Source organism: Mustela lutreola, chromosome 10 (assembly GCF_030435805.1).
Source record: "Mustela lutreola isolate mMusLut2 chromosome 10, mMusLut2.pri, whole genome shotgun sequence".
In the NCBI taxonomy this organism is placed as follows: domain Eukaryota; kingdom Metazoa; phylum Chordata; class Mammalia; order Carnivora; family Mustelidae; genus Mustela; species Mustela lutreola.
The window spans coordinates 110,789,774-110,806,584 of record NC_081299.1 but is presented as its reverse complement, the minus strand read 5'-3'; the positions used below and the strand labels follow the sequence as shown (position 1 = coordinate 110,806,584).

The 16,811-nt window shown below is 44.9% G+C and overlaps 1 pseudogene; it reads right to left on the bottom strand.

Annotated features, from left to right (window-relative positions):
- Positions 1-281: 281 nt before the first annotated feature.
- LOC131810577 (myomegalin-like) overlaps positions 282-16,811 on the bottom strand; it is a 42,794-nt pseudogene continuing 26,264 nt past the window's right edge.

The following is a 16,811-nucleotide window of genomic DNA, read 5'->3' as shown; positions in this document are numbered from 1 at the left end:
CTCAGATTGTTTTTCAGAGTCCATAGTTTCTCATGGTTCACATCCCCTTCCAATTTCCCTCAACTCCCTTCTCCTCTCCATCTCCCCATGTCCTCCATGCTATTTGTTATGTTCCACAAATAAATGAAACCATATGATAATTGACTCTCTCTGCTTGACTTATCTCACTCAGCATAATCTCTTCCAGTCCAGATTCTATGGTTTTATGATCTTTCTTACATCATCTCATAATGATCAAATTTCCAGGAGGCAAAATTTTATCCTTACTGACAAATGAAATATCCAGGACAAATATTATTTTAATAAAAAATTTTAAATTTCCAGTTAAGAAGACACAGACAAACTAAGGGTTCTGGAAGGGAGGGAGGTGAGGGGTTGGGAGAGCCTAGTGGTGGGTATTAAGGAAAGCACATATTTCATGGAGCACTGGGTGTGGTACATAAACAATGAATCTTGGAGCACTGAAAAAATAAAATAATAAAATAAAATAAATAAAAAATAAATCCATTTTTAAAAAGAAGACACAGACAAAGAAATTAAGCTGGACACAGCGAGCACTTTCAAGGACAGAAAGATCACCATGCAGTGAAGCACAACAGAGCAATAGGAAAACCACAGAGGAGGAAGAATAATGGCAAAACAGGGTGCCACAGAAGGTGCAATGAGTAGGGCTAAAGACTTTGGGACCCAAGAAGAAAAATCTCTACATTCAGGTAATGTGCCCATTAGTAACCAAAGGCTACTTGTATTGGTAATTCTCCATCATCAATCCCTGAATCCTTCCGTTGCCATATTTACCATTTGTCCTCTTGAAAATGGTGGTGCTGAGCCAGGAGCAGCAGAAGAAAGGCTAGGGAATGTGAGCACTGGAGAGTTCATGCCAACATCTTGGACTGGAGAGGAAGCAATGGAGTCTAGGTTGTAAAGACAACAACAATTTTCAGGAACCCTGGAACCACACTAAGCAAACCCACTCACAGCTTAGTCATCACCATCAGAGACCTAAGGTAACATGGATTGTCCTCATTATACCCCAACCACTACGGTAAGGAACAGCAAACAAATCCCTTAGTTTGGAACAAGAACATGTCCCTTTAATGGAAGCGAGCTCCATGAGAAGCAACTTCTGGTTTGAAAGATTATTAGGTGCATTTTTCTAGCCCACATTTTATATAATTATATTTTATATAATTTTATATAATATAATTATGTGTGCAATTTTGTGTGTGTGTGTGTGTGTGCGTGCAATTTTTAATACATTGCCTTGTGACTAAACCTATGATGTGGAGAACAAAGGCAAAAGGAAATGTACATAAAGTTAAATTTCCTTATAACCTGTAGTCCATTGACAAACCCTTGAGGCAGGCAGAATAAGACATTACAGGAACCCCAACTGTCTTAAACTTAATGACCTACTAGAGGGAAAAACAGTCTTAGCTTGACAAAAGTCAGGTCTCCAGGATGTCATGAGTCTTCTTTAGCATATTAAAGTCCTTTCAGAAACTTCCCTTTGCCTGTAGCTCCCCCAGTTCCAAACTATATAATCAATGGCTCCTCACAACCCCAGTGCCACTCTTTCTGCCCACTGGTCCTGTCCCTGTGCTATCATAAAAAGAACTTTTTGCATAGAAAATGTCTCAAGAATTCTTTCTTGAGCTCTGAACCCTAATATTTCCACATCAAATATGTGTAGTATATGTGTCAAAAATACTGAATCAAAGTATGAATGGACTTGTGGGCAATTAAATTAGCATTCCAATCACCATTCTGATGAGTTAGTGATGGGAAAAATGTAGCAGGATGAGAAGGGTAGAGACAGAAGGCATGGCAGGTTAGAGACACCCTCCTGGAGACCAGGCAGCAATTCTACAGTGGAAGAATTGGAAAATATCAGAGAAGGCAGGAAGTCCTGCTCAGGAGGTGGCCTAGAACCAGCTCTCCAGCTCAGGCCATTGTGGTGGGTAAGGAGCAGTCACAGTGTTGGAGTCACTGGGGCTGAGTCCTGGCTGGGGTTGTGGGGACGCAGTGATGGAGGAAAGCTGGCCACGAGGGTAGAGCAGGGAGTTATAACTGAACACTACAACCATCACGGCTCCCCAGGGAGAGCCAGCCATCCACCCTACTGTGGCTGAGCAGTTACTATGGGACACAGTTCATGTGACACTTTCTCATCTAATGGCCACAACACAGGATATTGGGAATGTGACTTCATTGGACAAGTCAGTGCCTAATTAGTGAAAATCCAAAAGGACTGGGGGGAAAAGCTAAGGATTAACATGCCCCAGGAAGAGCAGGCAGGAACATGTCTGAAAGCTCATCTTTAGAGAATCCTGAGCAGAAATGGCTCCTACTGAAATAAAATTGAAAATAGTGTCCTGGGGGTGAGAGGAGATGGCTAATTAAAAAAAGAAAAGAATAAGTTGAAATGAGTGTGTCAAGATGGAGTGGGGATAGTACTAACATTCAGACTGAAGCTAGGTGAAGGGGGCTGGATGAAGGACATTGAGAAGAGAGGGAGAGAGCAGACAAGGCAGTATCTGGAAGGGCAGATGCGGAGGGGAGGGGAGGAGATGACAGCCACTGGGAATAAAGGGAGCTATCATCCCCCTGCTTTCCACAACCAGCATTGCCTGCGGGACGGGAATGGTTTCCATTCAGCTGAGCTCCCCTCCAATCAGGGAATGGGAAACTGGAAGGCAAGCGATACTGAGACAGAGGCTGGTGAGGAGGAAGGACGTGAAGAGGAAGGCCAGCAGCTGGAAATAAAAACATCCAGTTCGAATCCTGGGTCAGGTCTTAGCTGGTTAATGTCTCAATCCCAAAGTTTTCCCACGTTGAAATACAAAGGCAAAACCTCCCTTACCTCAGATGAAACAGTTTGGAAAATTGTTTGAAAACTCATGGTAAATTTTAAAGCACTCCACAAATACAAGGAATAGATATTAACTCACAACCTATTAACTGTTGAGCAATGCTTACCATGTCAGGCACTTGTAAATTATTGCACTTAAGGCATAATTACCATATTACCATATAACATGCATATGATTGTCCATAAGATACATGTGATTATTGTCCTCACCCTGAAAATGAGGAAAGTAAGGCTTCAGTACTTGGGGACTTCAAACACCTTGCCCAAAGCAAGCAACCTGTACCTGAAAACTCAGAATCTGGGGCCTGAGCCAGCTGGGACCCTCAATCCCACCCTCTCACCCAAGGTTGGAGATTGAAATGCCTCTGATTTCACCTGGACCTTAAGGAGTATGGAAGAGGGAAGATCCCTTCAACACAGACATCCTGGCCACTGCCCCACTGCTCACGGGCTTCCTGGTCCCCCTGCTTCCTACCTTGGAAGAGTGGTTGCTTGTTTCCAGGGTCCTCCTGGTGGGCGAGGAGAGGCTGAGGCCGGTTTTTCTCCCCCTGCCATCCAACTGGTGCTCCAGCTGCAATCTTAGACAGCTGTTCACCTGGATGCTTTGCTCCAGCTGCCCTCGCAAAGCTCAGATCTCTGCCACCAGGTGGCTCAGCTCACTGCTCAAAGGGACCTGGAGACCAGCATCCCAGGTGGCAGCTGAAAGAAGAGAGAGTGAAGGGGTCTGGTGGCTCAGATCCAAGCTTTTCCAGGCATTTGTCAGAACACTCCTCCAGGGCATTCCTTTCTGCTCGGGACCCCACTGTCCTCTCAGGGCCCCAGGCAACGCATTTGGGATGCAGCTGCCTCTATTGGGGCTGATTTCACATTAAAACCTGTTAAACCCGTAGGGCCTGCCTGGGCCTACTTAGCCATAGTGACTCCATGTTGCCTAGGTAGCCATTTTGTTGTTTAATAAATGCCTCAGCAGTTACTCATACCAGTTCCGGGTAACCGTTGCTAAAACACAGACCTTAAAACAAGGCCATTTTGTTGTTTAATAAATGCCTCAGCAGTTACTAGTATTGGTTCCAGGTAACCATTACTAAAACACACAGGTAGGAGACATCCAATCAGCCAAAGCCACATACTTAGAAGTCTGCGGTTGTGCCCTATAAGAACTAGCCTGTAAGACCAAGGGGAGTTTCTCTCTTTGGAGGCGGCCATAGTCAGTCAGTCTGACATCTAATGCTTGGCATAGAATAAAGCTTTACATAACTTTTACTTTGCCTGAGCCTTGTTCCCCTGGCTGGTTAGTCTAAATTCTAATACTTGGCATAGAATAAGGCTTTGCATAACTTTCACTTTTTCAAAAAAATATTTTTATTTATTTTCAGTGTAACAGTATTCATTGTTTTTGCACCACACCCAGTGCTCCATGCAATATGTGCCTTCTCCAATACCCACCACCTGGTTCCCCCAACCTCCCACCCCCTCCCCTTCAGACCCCTCAGATTGTTTCTCAGAGTCCATAGTCTCTCATGGTTCACCTCCCCTTCCAATTTACCTCAAATCCCTTCTCCTCTCCATCTCCCCTTGACCTCCATGCTATTTGTTATGTTCTACAAATAAGTGAAACCATATGATAATTGACTCTCTCTGCTTGACTTATTTCACTCAGCATAATATTTTCCAGTCCTGGAAGAGATTTTTGTTGCTACAAAAGTTGGGTATTCATCCTTTCTGACGGAGGCATAATACTCCATAGTGTATATGTTCCACATCTTCCTTATCCCTTCGTCCATTGAAGAGCATCTTGGTTCTTTCCACAGTTTGGCGACCGTGGCCATTGCTGCTATAACATTGGGGTACAGATGGCCCTTCCTTTCACAACATCTGTATCTTTGGGGTAAATACCCAGTAGTGCAATAGCAGGGTCATAGGGAAGTTCTAGTTTTAATTTCTTGAGGAATCTCCACATTGTTCTCCAAAGAGGCTGCACCAACTTGCATTCCCACCAGCAGTGTAAGAGGGTTCACCTTTCTCCACATCCCCTCCGACACATGTTGTTTCCTGTCTTATTAATTTTGGCCATTCTAACTGGTGTAAGGTGATATCTCAATGTGGTTTTAATTTGAATCTCCCTGAGAGCTAGTGATGAAGAACATTTTTTCATGTATCTGATAGCCATTTGTATGTCTTCATGGAAGAAGTGTCTGTCCATATCTTCTGCCCAGTTTTTGATATGATTGTCTGTTTTGTGTGTGTTGAGTTTGAGGAGTTCATTATAGATCCTGGATATCAACCTTTTGTCTGTACTGTCATTTGCAAATATCTTCTCCCATTCCGTGGGTTGCCTCTTTGTCTTCTTGACTGTTTCCTGGGCTGTGCAGAAGCTTTTGATTTTGATGAAGTCCCAAAACTTTATTTTCGCTTTTGTTTCCTTTACCTTTGGAGACATATCTTGAAAGAAGTTGCTGTGGCTCATATCGAAGAGATTACTGCCTATGTTCTCCTCTAGGATTCTGATGGATTCCTGTCTCACATTGAGGTCTTTTATCCATTTTGAATTTATCTTTGTGTACGGTGTAAGAGAATAGTCGAGTTTCATTCTTCTACATATAGCTGTCCAGTTTTCCCAGCACCATTTATTGAAGAGACTGTTTTTTGTTTTGTTTTGTTTTGTTTAAATCTCTATTTGCTACCACAGTCTGTTTCTTTGTACTAGGTATGAAAACAGCTAATAAATATTCTACAAAACCACATATATTATCTGAAAGCTTGAAGCCAAATACATTTCAAAAAGTAGAATTTGTTTTGTTGTTTAGGAAGGCCATAGGATCTGTACGCCATCTCTCATGTAGCCCATACACCAGGTTGCCTCTGGGTCACAGGCCTTTAGGCAAAATACATTCAAATTTCTGTGACAAGCTGAGTGAACATTACCACTGAGTGGGGTTAAGTCAAGTCTGTGAATACCATTTTGGTCAGTTCAGACAGGTTTTGTGACCAAATGAGTATATGAAAGCTATCAGAAGAATTCACGGTTCTCATGAGATTACAGAATTAAGGATAAGAAAGTATGGGGCTTCAGAGGTAGGAGCTTTGAAATGACTCCTAAAACAACTATAAGAAAGGAGAGGTATGAAGTAGGATGAAGTCAGGATGAATGGATTTTTTTCCCTCTGTCATATAAAAACAAAATTGAAAGGGAAAAAAAAAATACTGAATTTACAAATGAAAAAAATGCTCCCAAGAAGTTAGTAGAGAAAGTCTTCTCTAAGTCATTACTACAAGTTATAAAGGATTAGAGTTTACTATGAGAAATTTTCTGGAAACATCCCATATTTTCCATTTTTACTCATTTGCATTATGTTTTTATAAGCACCATAGTATCCAAATACTGCTATAGCATCTTATAAGGAGGCTGGAGGTCATGAGGTAGGAGGCAACTCCTCCTAAGAAGTCCTCACGGGGCACCTTCAGTCTATGGTTAGTATCTACCAACCCCAAAGCTCCATGAAGCTCCTTCTTATCTTTCTTCCCCCTATATCTAAATTCTTACAAAGATTTACTTCTTTCTAAAAATTTTTTCTTCTATCCATTCCTCTTTATCTTCCCAACGGCATCTTAGATCAGGCTCTCCTCATGTAAATACCCTATAACTACACCCATTCAGTGGGTTTCCTTGATTTGAGTGTCTTCTGACACCAGTGTGTCCCACTAGTCTGAGAGTTCTGTTCCCATCAAGTATATGTTTTGTTTGGAAAAACGTACTCATTTTCCATGGCCCACTCTGTAGAATGTAAACTTCCATGGTACTTCATAGCTCCTCCGTATAACAGCAGCCTTCTCAACTAACCGGACTTCTCACACTCCCTGATACAAAGCTCTCCCACGGGAAAGTCTGGACCTGATGCTCCCAGGAGTGCACAGAAGTTATTCTCCCAGCCTGCGGTGCCCCTGATACTTCTTCAAGTTCTGGTTTACCTTCTCATCAGCAAGTTAGGAAATCCAATCAGGTTTTATGAAAATTCAAATTTGGCTGAATATTGAAAATTCTGTATTGCTTAAGGAATTTTAAAACAGATAATAAAAAAAAAATAGAATTGAAAGGCTTAGACATCCCATCCAAAGCAAGAGCTATTTCTATGGGATTCTTGACAAGTCATCCCCTTCTATTTAAAGGGGCTTGGATGGGAGGCTTATTCCTTCACAAACCAGCAATTCCATCACTCAAAATCTCTAGTGGTCAGGAAGGCATAAGAATGATCTAAGTCCAAATTCTACTGCCCTTTACCCTTTGATGACCCTTGATCAGACCTCTAAAGGGATGCCAAACACAACAGCTCTTTTTCGCCTGATCTTCAAATATTTAAAACCAGTTCTCATCTCTTTGTGATCTTGTCCAGGCCAAAAATTGTTTAGTTTCTCCGACAGTTCAAGATTTCTGGTCACCCGGCATGGTGGCTCCTGTCTTCACTTTGCTCCCTGGTTTGCCAAAGTCCCTTTTACAAGATGGTGTCCCACAATCTAACAATATTTCTGACAAGGTCTCTCACCCTACCGTGGTCTCAGGTTGAATTGGTTTTTGTAGCAACCTTTGCCTACAAGTTCCTTGTCTCAGACGGTTTCTAAGTAACTCCCTATTCTTAAGTCCATGAAAGGCTAGAGAGCCAGGCCTCCTGATTCTGTACCTCTATCACTGATATTTTTAATCAAGGTCAGGATTTCTTTTTTATATTTTCTAAATTTCTTTTATTTTTAAAAGATTTTATTGATTTATTTGACAGAGATCACAAGCAGGTAGAGAGGCAGTCAGAGAGAGAGGCGGGAGCAGGCTCTCTGCCGAGCAGAGAACCTGATGTGGGCTTGATGCCAGGACCCTGATATCATGACTTAAGATGAAGGCAGAGGCTTCACCCCCTGAGCCACCCAGGCATCCCAATCTTTTCTAAATTTTATCATATTGACATCAGTACTCTGTTTCAGCCTGGTTTGAGTTATTAACTTGATGTTTACAATACCCTCCCCCATTTGAAGGACAATGGGGAAATAGAAGAAGATTCTCCAACATTAGATCAGTATTTTAGCAGATGGCAAAAAGTCCTCAAAAAAAGTTTAAAATTTAAATCCAGGCTTGGAATTTAGATCCTAACAGAGGTATTTCTGTAAATGTGCATCTTTTAACTTTCTCCCTGGGGAATGAGTCAGGGTAGGAGCAGGGTGCCCACCGTACTGGCTGCATGGGGGCAATATGTATTAGTCACAATATTCAAGAGCTTCTCACATTATGGTGCCATCAGGACAGTTCTTTGAATTTTTTTTTAATCACTGTATAACCTATACTTTGCTCAACTTTTCTCTGGCCACCTAGGCAGGCAGAGTTGGACTCTTGTCCGACTACTTTTAAGGATGTCTCGGCTGGATCTTGCACATGTCACCAACCTCTGGGCTTTGGACATGAGAGAAACACTTTGTTCTTACTGGGAGCCCCAGACCTGGCTGAGGCAGAACTCTGTAGTTTTCCAGAGCTCTACAACTCCCAAGGAAAGGACACCAGAATCCTAAGCAAGAACAAGGAGCTCACCAGGGAGGGGAGAGTGAGAACACATACCTTTCAGCTTTTTCTTGAAGTTGCCATAAAGTGCCTCGTCGATCTGTAGCTCTGACTGGAGGGACTGGAAGAGCTGCTGTTTCTCCTCACACTGCTGCTGCAGGAGGGCAAGCGTGTGCTGCAGCCTGCATGGGGGAGGCAAGGGCCTGCTGAGTGTCTGGTGCCCCTCAGCCCCTCCAGGCTACCTGCTGTCAGCCAACCTTCACATCACGGGGCTTTAGCCTTAGATGTCAACCAGTAAAAGACCATTACTTTTACTTTACAGATGTGGAAACAGAGGCTATGAGACGTGAGGTAACTTTGCTTGATGTCATGCCATTAGCTACGTTAGTTGGGAGCAGAAATGCAAGCTCCGTATTCTTCCTGCCCCGATGGTGCTCTATTCCTGGTGATAGGCAGTCATAGGGCTTGTGTCGGGGATGTGCATGAGGGCTGGTGGAGATGCCCCCTACATTTCAGTGAGACCAACATCCTTAAACTAATGGGGAGGATGAGAACATTTTTTTTTTCTCCAGGATCTGATATGCTGACCGCCCCCCCCCTTTTTTTAAAGATTGATCTGAGAGAGACAGAGATCACTTGCCTACAAGCGGTAGGAGGAGCAGAAGAGGAAGGAAAGAACCCCAAGCAGACTCCAAGTTGAGCGCCAGACCCAGCACAGGGTTCATTCTCATGACTCCGAGATCATGACCTGAGCCAAAATCAACAGCCAGACACTTAACTGACTGAGCCACGCAGGTGCCCCTGATATGCTGAACCTTCCAAAATAGGGTTTTACTCTCCCAAGTTTGGAGTGAAAAGGCATTCTCAGACAAGTCCTTCCTTCTGCTCGAATTCATCCATAAATCAGGAATAGCAGAGGCGAAACTGAGGGCCCCCAAAGGCTCCAATACCTGTCTTGTCAATACCCCCATTAAATATAAAAACAGGGCCCCCTTCCTTCTTATTGGGCTCCCCCTTACCTGGAGTCTTTTTCCTATAGGGATAGGTGTTCCTCCTGGAAATGCAAGATCTCCTGTTGTTTCTCCAAGTCTTCCAGAAGCTGCTGCCATTCCCCCTTTTGGTGCTCCAGCTCCAGCTCTTGAAGTCAGGATCGCGAGGACAGCAGGGCCTCCCTCAGGCATTCCATTTCCTGGAAGCACTCTGAGGAGCAGAATACAGGTCAGCTTACACTGTGGGGGCAGAGGCTGGCTAGACAAGGAGCCCAACCAAGCTCCTCCATCCTGATGTGCAGAACTAAGGCAACGGGAATGCAAGCTGATGCTGCAGCTGCTCAGAAAAGCAGAGGGCGTCAGCTCACTACATCCACATGCCCTGGGGAATGTGGAGCCTCCATCTTTGCAATGCCCTTGATCATCTGCTTTCATAAGGTCTACCCTGTTATTAGAGAAAACGCTGTGGTTTTTTTCCTTCTTTCCTTCCTTCCTTCCTTCCTTCCTCCCTTTTCTTAGAGAATTTATTTATTTATGTGAGAGAGAGAGAGACAGAGCAGGAGCAGAAGGGAGGAAGCAGAGGGAGAGAGAGAAGCAGACTCCTTTCCCTGCTGAGCAGGGGATCCAATCCCAGGACCCAGGCATCATGATCTGAGCCAAAGGCAGGTGTTTAACCAACTGAACCACCCAGGTGCCCCCAAAGCTGTGTTTTCTTTCTTTCTTTCTTTCTTTCTTTCTTTCTTTCTTTCTTTCTTTCTTTCCTTCTTTCTTTCTTTCTTTCTTTCTTTCTTTCTTTCTTTCTTTCTTTCTTTCCTTCTTTCTTTCTTTTTCTTTCTTTTCTTTTCTTTTTCCCAAAGATTCTATTTATTTATTTGACAGACAGAGATCACAAGGAGACAGAGAGGCAGGCAGAGAGAAAGGGGGAAGTAGACTCCCTGCTGAGCAGAGAGCAGGGGATCATGACCTAAGTCTAAGGCAGAGGTCTTAACCCACCGAGCCACCAGGTGCCCCAAACACTGTGGTTTCTAATGGTCACTATTTTCTAAGTTCACACACCCTCTGTGTGATAATCCCTTCTTTAATTTTGCCAAAGAGCAACATCAAGACTTCTTGCCTACAGTTTTTAGAATGTATTATATTCATCAATTTGAAAATGGGGACATCTGTCCTTTTCTGGGCTTGTGGAATTATCTGCATGATTTCCCAGAGACTAGGGACAGGGGCTCTGAGAACCAGGCTGCAAGAGCTGTCAGTCTACCAGGGGGAGGTCTCTGGGCATGGCCCACCATGCTTGTCCACATCTTAGTGACTTCTCCCCACTGAGGTCTGTGCTAGCCTGTCCCGGCATGCAATGGTGGTTTAGCAGTTGTGTCTTCTCTCTTCTCTGTGACGTCTCATTACTTCCCCATCAGTGACCTTTCCCCTCACATCTTCCTGCTCCAAAGAGGCAGATTGAGAAACATCACTTGTTGTCTCTTCCTGTTCCACAACATTCTTTCATTCTGGGATTAATCCTTTAGGAAAGTATTAGCCTTTCATGGCTATTCAATAAATATTTGCAGATAAATATAATTTTTATTGACCATATACTGATTTGATCAAGTCAATTGACACTAAGGTCAGCTGCCCCCAGGTCACAGAGGAAATGATGTCCTCCCTCCCTTGGATGCCCATTGAATAGTGTTGGAAACACTCTGGAGGACATCTGGCTGGTGCTTCCAGGCAGAAAGTCCTGAGGATTACTGAGCAGAGAGGATCCCAGTGTGGGTGAGTGAGGGGAAGCAGTGAGGAGACAGGGATGGCAGCTCAGTACCAGGAGAGACACATGAGGCTGCAGTAAAGTCTGGATGGGGAGAACGGACCCCTAATTGGTATCCAGTTCATAACTAATGACTGAGTATCTGAGTATCTGTGGGTTGGTTGCACAGAGGTGGTGGGTTTTCTAGGGCTATCTTTGTCCCTAGAACCTCAGAGCATGAGGGCCCATGGTTGGGACCTCTCAGGAAGTAGCCCCTTCTAGACTGAGAACCGCATGGGACTTTGGATTGGTGGATCTGGTTAGCTGTTATCTCCACCTTCTTCTCTTGGCTTCAAAAGGTATTTGGTGTGGCCAGGAGGAAAGGGACCAGGAAGGAGTGCAGTGTGTGGCTTTTACCACCCACCTCTAAAAACATAACTCAGCTGAGTCTGAAGGCTCTGGTTTTCTTCCTTAAGGACTCTGTTCTCATTGTAGAGCTGAGGTGTGGGTTCCAGGCTGGGGCTGTAGAAAATGGAGGTAGATCCTGTCCCACAAATTGTAAGCAGACACATTACACATTAGGGTAATAGATGCTTTCCAGAAACTACCCATTCTGTCCCTCCAGAAATACTGTCCCATCCCAGCAGGAGTGCCTGGGTCCCCAAGGCCTGGACCCCAAGCCTGGTGAGCCAAATGTCTGGTTTCTGTGCGGGCCCCCCCCCTTGTGCCCTAGCTGCAGCTGTGCCAGAGGTTCTTGTCCCAGGAGTCCCCTTGGTTCTGAGGGCAGGACAAGGGCATGTAGAAGGAATGGCCTCCAAGGGACCCCAGCCCGAGAGAAGATTGTTGGGAGAACAGCCGCCTTGGTGAGTGGCTGCGGGAGAGCACCCACTGAGCAGGCTCCACCACTTGCCAATCCCATGACAAGGCAGAGAGGTCAGCAGGCACATATATGAGCAGACTAACAATGGGCTGGGAAGTCAGATGTCCTGCAGACGCACCTTGTTAGCTCTGCCAAGAGGAAAGTTCTTTCTTAGCTCTAACTGAGGATAAGAGAACCTGCCCCACCTGCCTTGCTGGACTGTTTGGAAGGAGCAAGTAGAGGAAAGCCCATCACATGCTTTGGAAAGTGTGAAGCCCAGCCTCCAGAGGCTCCCCAGTCGTGATAGCATGGGCGGCTCTGGGCCTCTCCTACCACTCCCACAGGCTGCACAGCTGAGCCGGTGTCCAAGCGGCTCCCGCAGCCAGTCGTTGATGCAGATGGACTCCTCCAGGTGCTGGCTCAGGTTCCAGATCTCTCTGAGATGTTCCTCCAGCAGGTCATCCCCTGCAGCCATCCCATGAGGATGGGGGAGAGGTGGGAGATGAGGAATCCTGGTCACCAGGGGGGCCCAGGTGGAAGTGGGGCATGGCCAGTGGCTCCTCAGGAGGATCCCTAAACATCCCCACCCTTCCACCAACTGCATTCTCTCACATGGGCACTCAGGAACACAGCGACTTTGCTTAGAGAGGAAACGGGCTGTCAAACCCAGGACAGACTGCATGAAGCATGCCCCAGGGGCTGCCTCCTACACACAGTTACATGTGAGGGAGTTTCAAGACCATTTATTTATTTCTCACACACACACACACACACACACACACACACACACAGTGCATGAGCAGGTGGGGCGGGGGTACAGGGAGAGGGAGAAGCAGACTTTCCACTGAGCAGGGAAGCCCTCAATGAGGGACTCGATCCCAGGACCCTGAGATCATGACCCGAGCTGAAGGCAGACACTTAACCAGCTGAGCCACCCAGGTACCCCAAAGTTTGAGGGAGTTTTAAATGTAAGTGTAAGGTGACCAGTGTAACCGGTGAGAGTGAGGGAGTTCCACATGGTTTAGAAAAATAACTGAAGTATCGGGAAACGAGTGGTGAGCTGAGTGTGACTTTCTCCTAAGTGTGTTAGGGAATACTTCACTCTAGCCTGATACCATTATTCTTATGGATACTTGATGGAATATTCTTTAACGAGGCATCAAGCCCTTCCTCCAGCCTCAGAGAGGAGGTATAAGGTAGAAGTTCATGGATATAAACTTTTCCTGTGTGGTTAATGACATGAGCATGAGAGCAGAAGGTGTGTCTCTGACTTTCCCAATTCCCCGAACAGCACTGAGACCCTGGGCAGGGAGGCTGAAGTGGGGCACTTAGAAAGTGCCTTAGAAAGGTCCAGCACAGATAGAACCATGTCATATTACACCCACTCTGTAAGCCAGGGATTAGAGAAATGAAAAATGCTTCTGCCCAGCTAGGAGACTCTAAATGAGATTTCATTTCGCAGACCAATTTATTTGGCTTTATGTTTTACCTGTGGGTTTGTAGTTAAGCTGACACACAGAGGATCCTGAGGACAGGTCGCCTGATACACTCCCTTTCTGAGGCCTCATCACATCCCACTGGCTGCCTCTGCCCAGGTAGCCAGACTCCAGGATTCTTCCCAGTTCTGGGTTGCCCCTCAGAAGAGAGTGGGGCTGGGCAGAGTTGAGATAGTGAGAAGAGCTGGCTTCTAAATGGTTGCTTGGCAGTGAAGCTGGGGAAGCAGGATGGATGGCGCTGATGCCTGGGCAGAAACAAACCAGAGTGAGGAAGAGAGGATTAGAAGGGAAGGGCCAGCAAGGAAGTGTGGGGTTACTAAGAGTGGACACCAAAGGGCACATGTGCGATATCAGATATCCCAGTCCATTTCAGAATACCAGTTAGATGAAGACCATAACCTAAAAGCTATAACTTTCACCTCATGTGATTGCTGGCATGAGACACCAAGAGGCGGAGGATAGACAAAGTATCTGGAAGTCACCAGTGTACACAAAGGAAAAGTACAGAGGCTGCACTCCTGGCTTCTACTGAAATTCCTCACGATACAGTCCAGGAATGCTCTGGAAGGGGAACTCATTCCCAAAGTTGGAGGATATAGCACATTCCTATTCATAGGTGTGCTCAATGGAGGGATGTAAGAACTTTCATTTAACATAGACTGATGCTCTCATAGATCTTAGGAAATCATGAGACTTCCCTTGAGCCAAATCTTCTCTGCTTCTTTGTGAAAAGAAGTCCAGGCTGTGGGAGAGACAGAGAGAGGTGGGCAGGGCTATAGTTTAGGATATTCCTATTCAGAAGACTGCTTGCCTTCAGGGATTATCAGCATGGGCAGCATAGTAAGCAGATAGCTTGACCTAAGCAAAGAGGAAGAGGTCATCATTCCCTCCAACCAAGCCAAATTCCTCAGAGGGGATAATGCAATTGGCTACTTGTCAATTTTTATCTCCATTTATAACTGGTTCTCAAACTTATCCACACACTACAGTCACCTTGGAAAATGTAAACAAACACATACTGATGCCTGGACCTCCCAAAGATTTTGCCTTAACTGGGAATATAGCTTGGTCACTGGATTTTTTTTTTAAGGTTTTATTTATTTATTTGACAGAGGTGGGGGGGGGCAGGCTCCCTGCTGAGCAGAGAGCCCGATGGGGGCTCAATCCCAGGACCCTGGGATCATGACCTGAGCTGAAGGCAGAGGCTTTAACCCACTGAGCCACCCAGGCACCTCAGGAACAGTCATTTAAACACACACACACACACACACACACACACACACACACACACCCCAAAAACCAAAAAATAAGCAAAAAAGCAAAAAACCAAACCAAACAAACAAAAATCTGTGTAATAGATATGCTATCTACCCAATCTCCATCCCTACATAGAACAAATTTGTTCAACACTGGATGTTTTTAAACCATCCCTGGTGATTCTCATTGGCAGCAAAGTTTGAGAAGTACCCATCATGGTTCTCTCCTTTCTCAACATGCAAAATAAGAGATGTTTATTAGGACCACTGGGGGATGAAAAATGTCAGCATCTGAATCTTTTTTTTTTTTTTAAAGTAGGCTCCATGACCAGCACAGAGGCCAACGTGGGACTTGAACTCTTCACCCTGAGATCAAGACCTGAGCTGAGATCTAGAGTCAGATGCCTAACTCACTGAGAGTCAATGAGCTACCCACATGACCCAACACCTAGTGTTGGGTCAGAGTCAGAGTCTGAGCTACCCACGTGACCCAACACCTAACTCACTTAGAGTCACTGATCTACCCACGTGACCCAACATCTAGATTTTAGTTAGGATTTGTAAAGATGTGACTTCCTACTTCTTTCACACCCCCTTCCTCCCCAGCCCAACACAAGACAAAGGGGGAAATCAGGAGTTCTTGACAGCTTACATTTTAACCAATGCTGTAGAAGGTTCCATTCCAAGTCTATCAGTAACAGCGATCAGCATTCTCACATTCCTGGTTGCCCAGGCCACACAACAGAATGCACATGCCCTAAACCATGCAAAGATGCCAGACAGACTCTAACATAAGGATATCGTTGCTAGACGCTGCTCCAAGAAGCTGCCATGCACCACTGTCCATGGAAACTTGTTTCAAAGCAAACAAGGAACACTGGTAAGCTGCCATCCCTCAGAGAGGCCTGTGCTTGAGGACAGAAAAGACAGGGCTGTAATCTTGCTCACCAAAGCTGGGACCATCCAAACTCTGGTCAATGGCTCAGACTAAGTATCACTTGATCCCATATCAACAGACCCTTTTTTCATGCACAGATGTCTCCTATCACTCCTTTTGGACAAAGACAAACTGACAAATGTGGAAAGGTAAAGGAAAAGAAAAGTCAGCTAGAGATCACTCTTGCCATTTTGATATGGGAAAAATTTGTTATTCTTCAAATATCAAATTCTAGATCAGAGGTTCTGATGAACTGTCTACTGATCTCTAAAGAGACAGAGAAAAGATTGTTTCAAGGGGCTTCCAGAATTTGTTGAGCTTAGCTCTGAGAAGGATGGTAACAAAACCATCCTAGACAGAAAAGGTATCATGGAAACACAGGACTGGGAGCAGAAGACCTGGACTTAATCCCATCTCTCCCACTGACTAGTAACCTTAAACAAGTAGCTCTACTCCTCTGAGCCTTAGTTCCCTGCCCTGGTTCTACCTATCACACAAGGGGTGTGAGACTCAGGAAGACCAGATTTGTGTTGCTGGGTTAGCCTAGATTGCTACACCTGGGTAAAGCTGTGATAAGTAGGAGGCAAGTCTTCTAGACGTTTCTGCCTACAAAAAGGGGAGCTGTACAAACTCTCCTAAAAAGGGTCTTATCTAATTGGTTCTGGGAATCAAACTGGGACAGAGTAGACTAAAGAGTGTATTCACTTTCAGGATTGACATAAGAAACAAGCTGGGCTAAATGATGATGGGGGCTTCAGGTATATGAATTCTCAGCTGTGGTCCTAGGTCACTGGACGCTGTGCCTGGTTTCCCTTACAATCTATCTCTGGCTCATCTGAGCCTCTATTTTATTTTATTTTTTTTATTTTTTAAGGCACAGAATGTGGTTTTAAGGTAATATCAAACTGATTTCTAAGTGGGTTTTTTAAAAGCATTATTAGAGAGCAGATTCCTCATTTGAGGGTTTTTCTTCTTTTTTTCTAAGCTATAAATAACCCCACACCAACAATTTTGACAATGAGTCATCCAGCCCAGACATATATCAAAGCCTTTCCAAAAAGATGACCTTACATAGCCTATAACGGTTATGATCAATACGATCAATGATCTCTGGGAGTCAGAGGA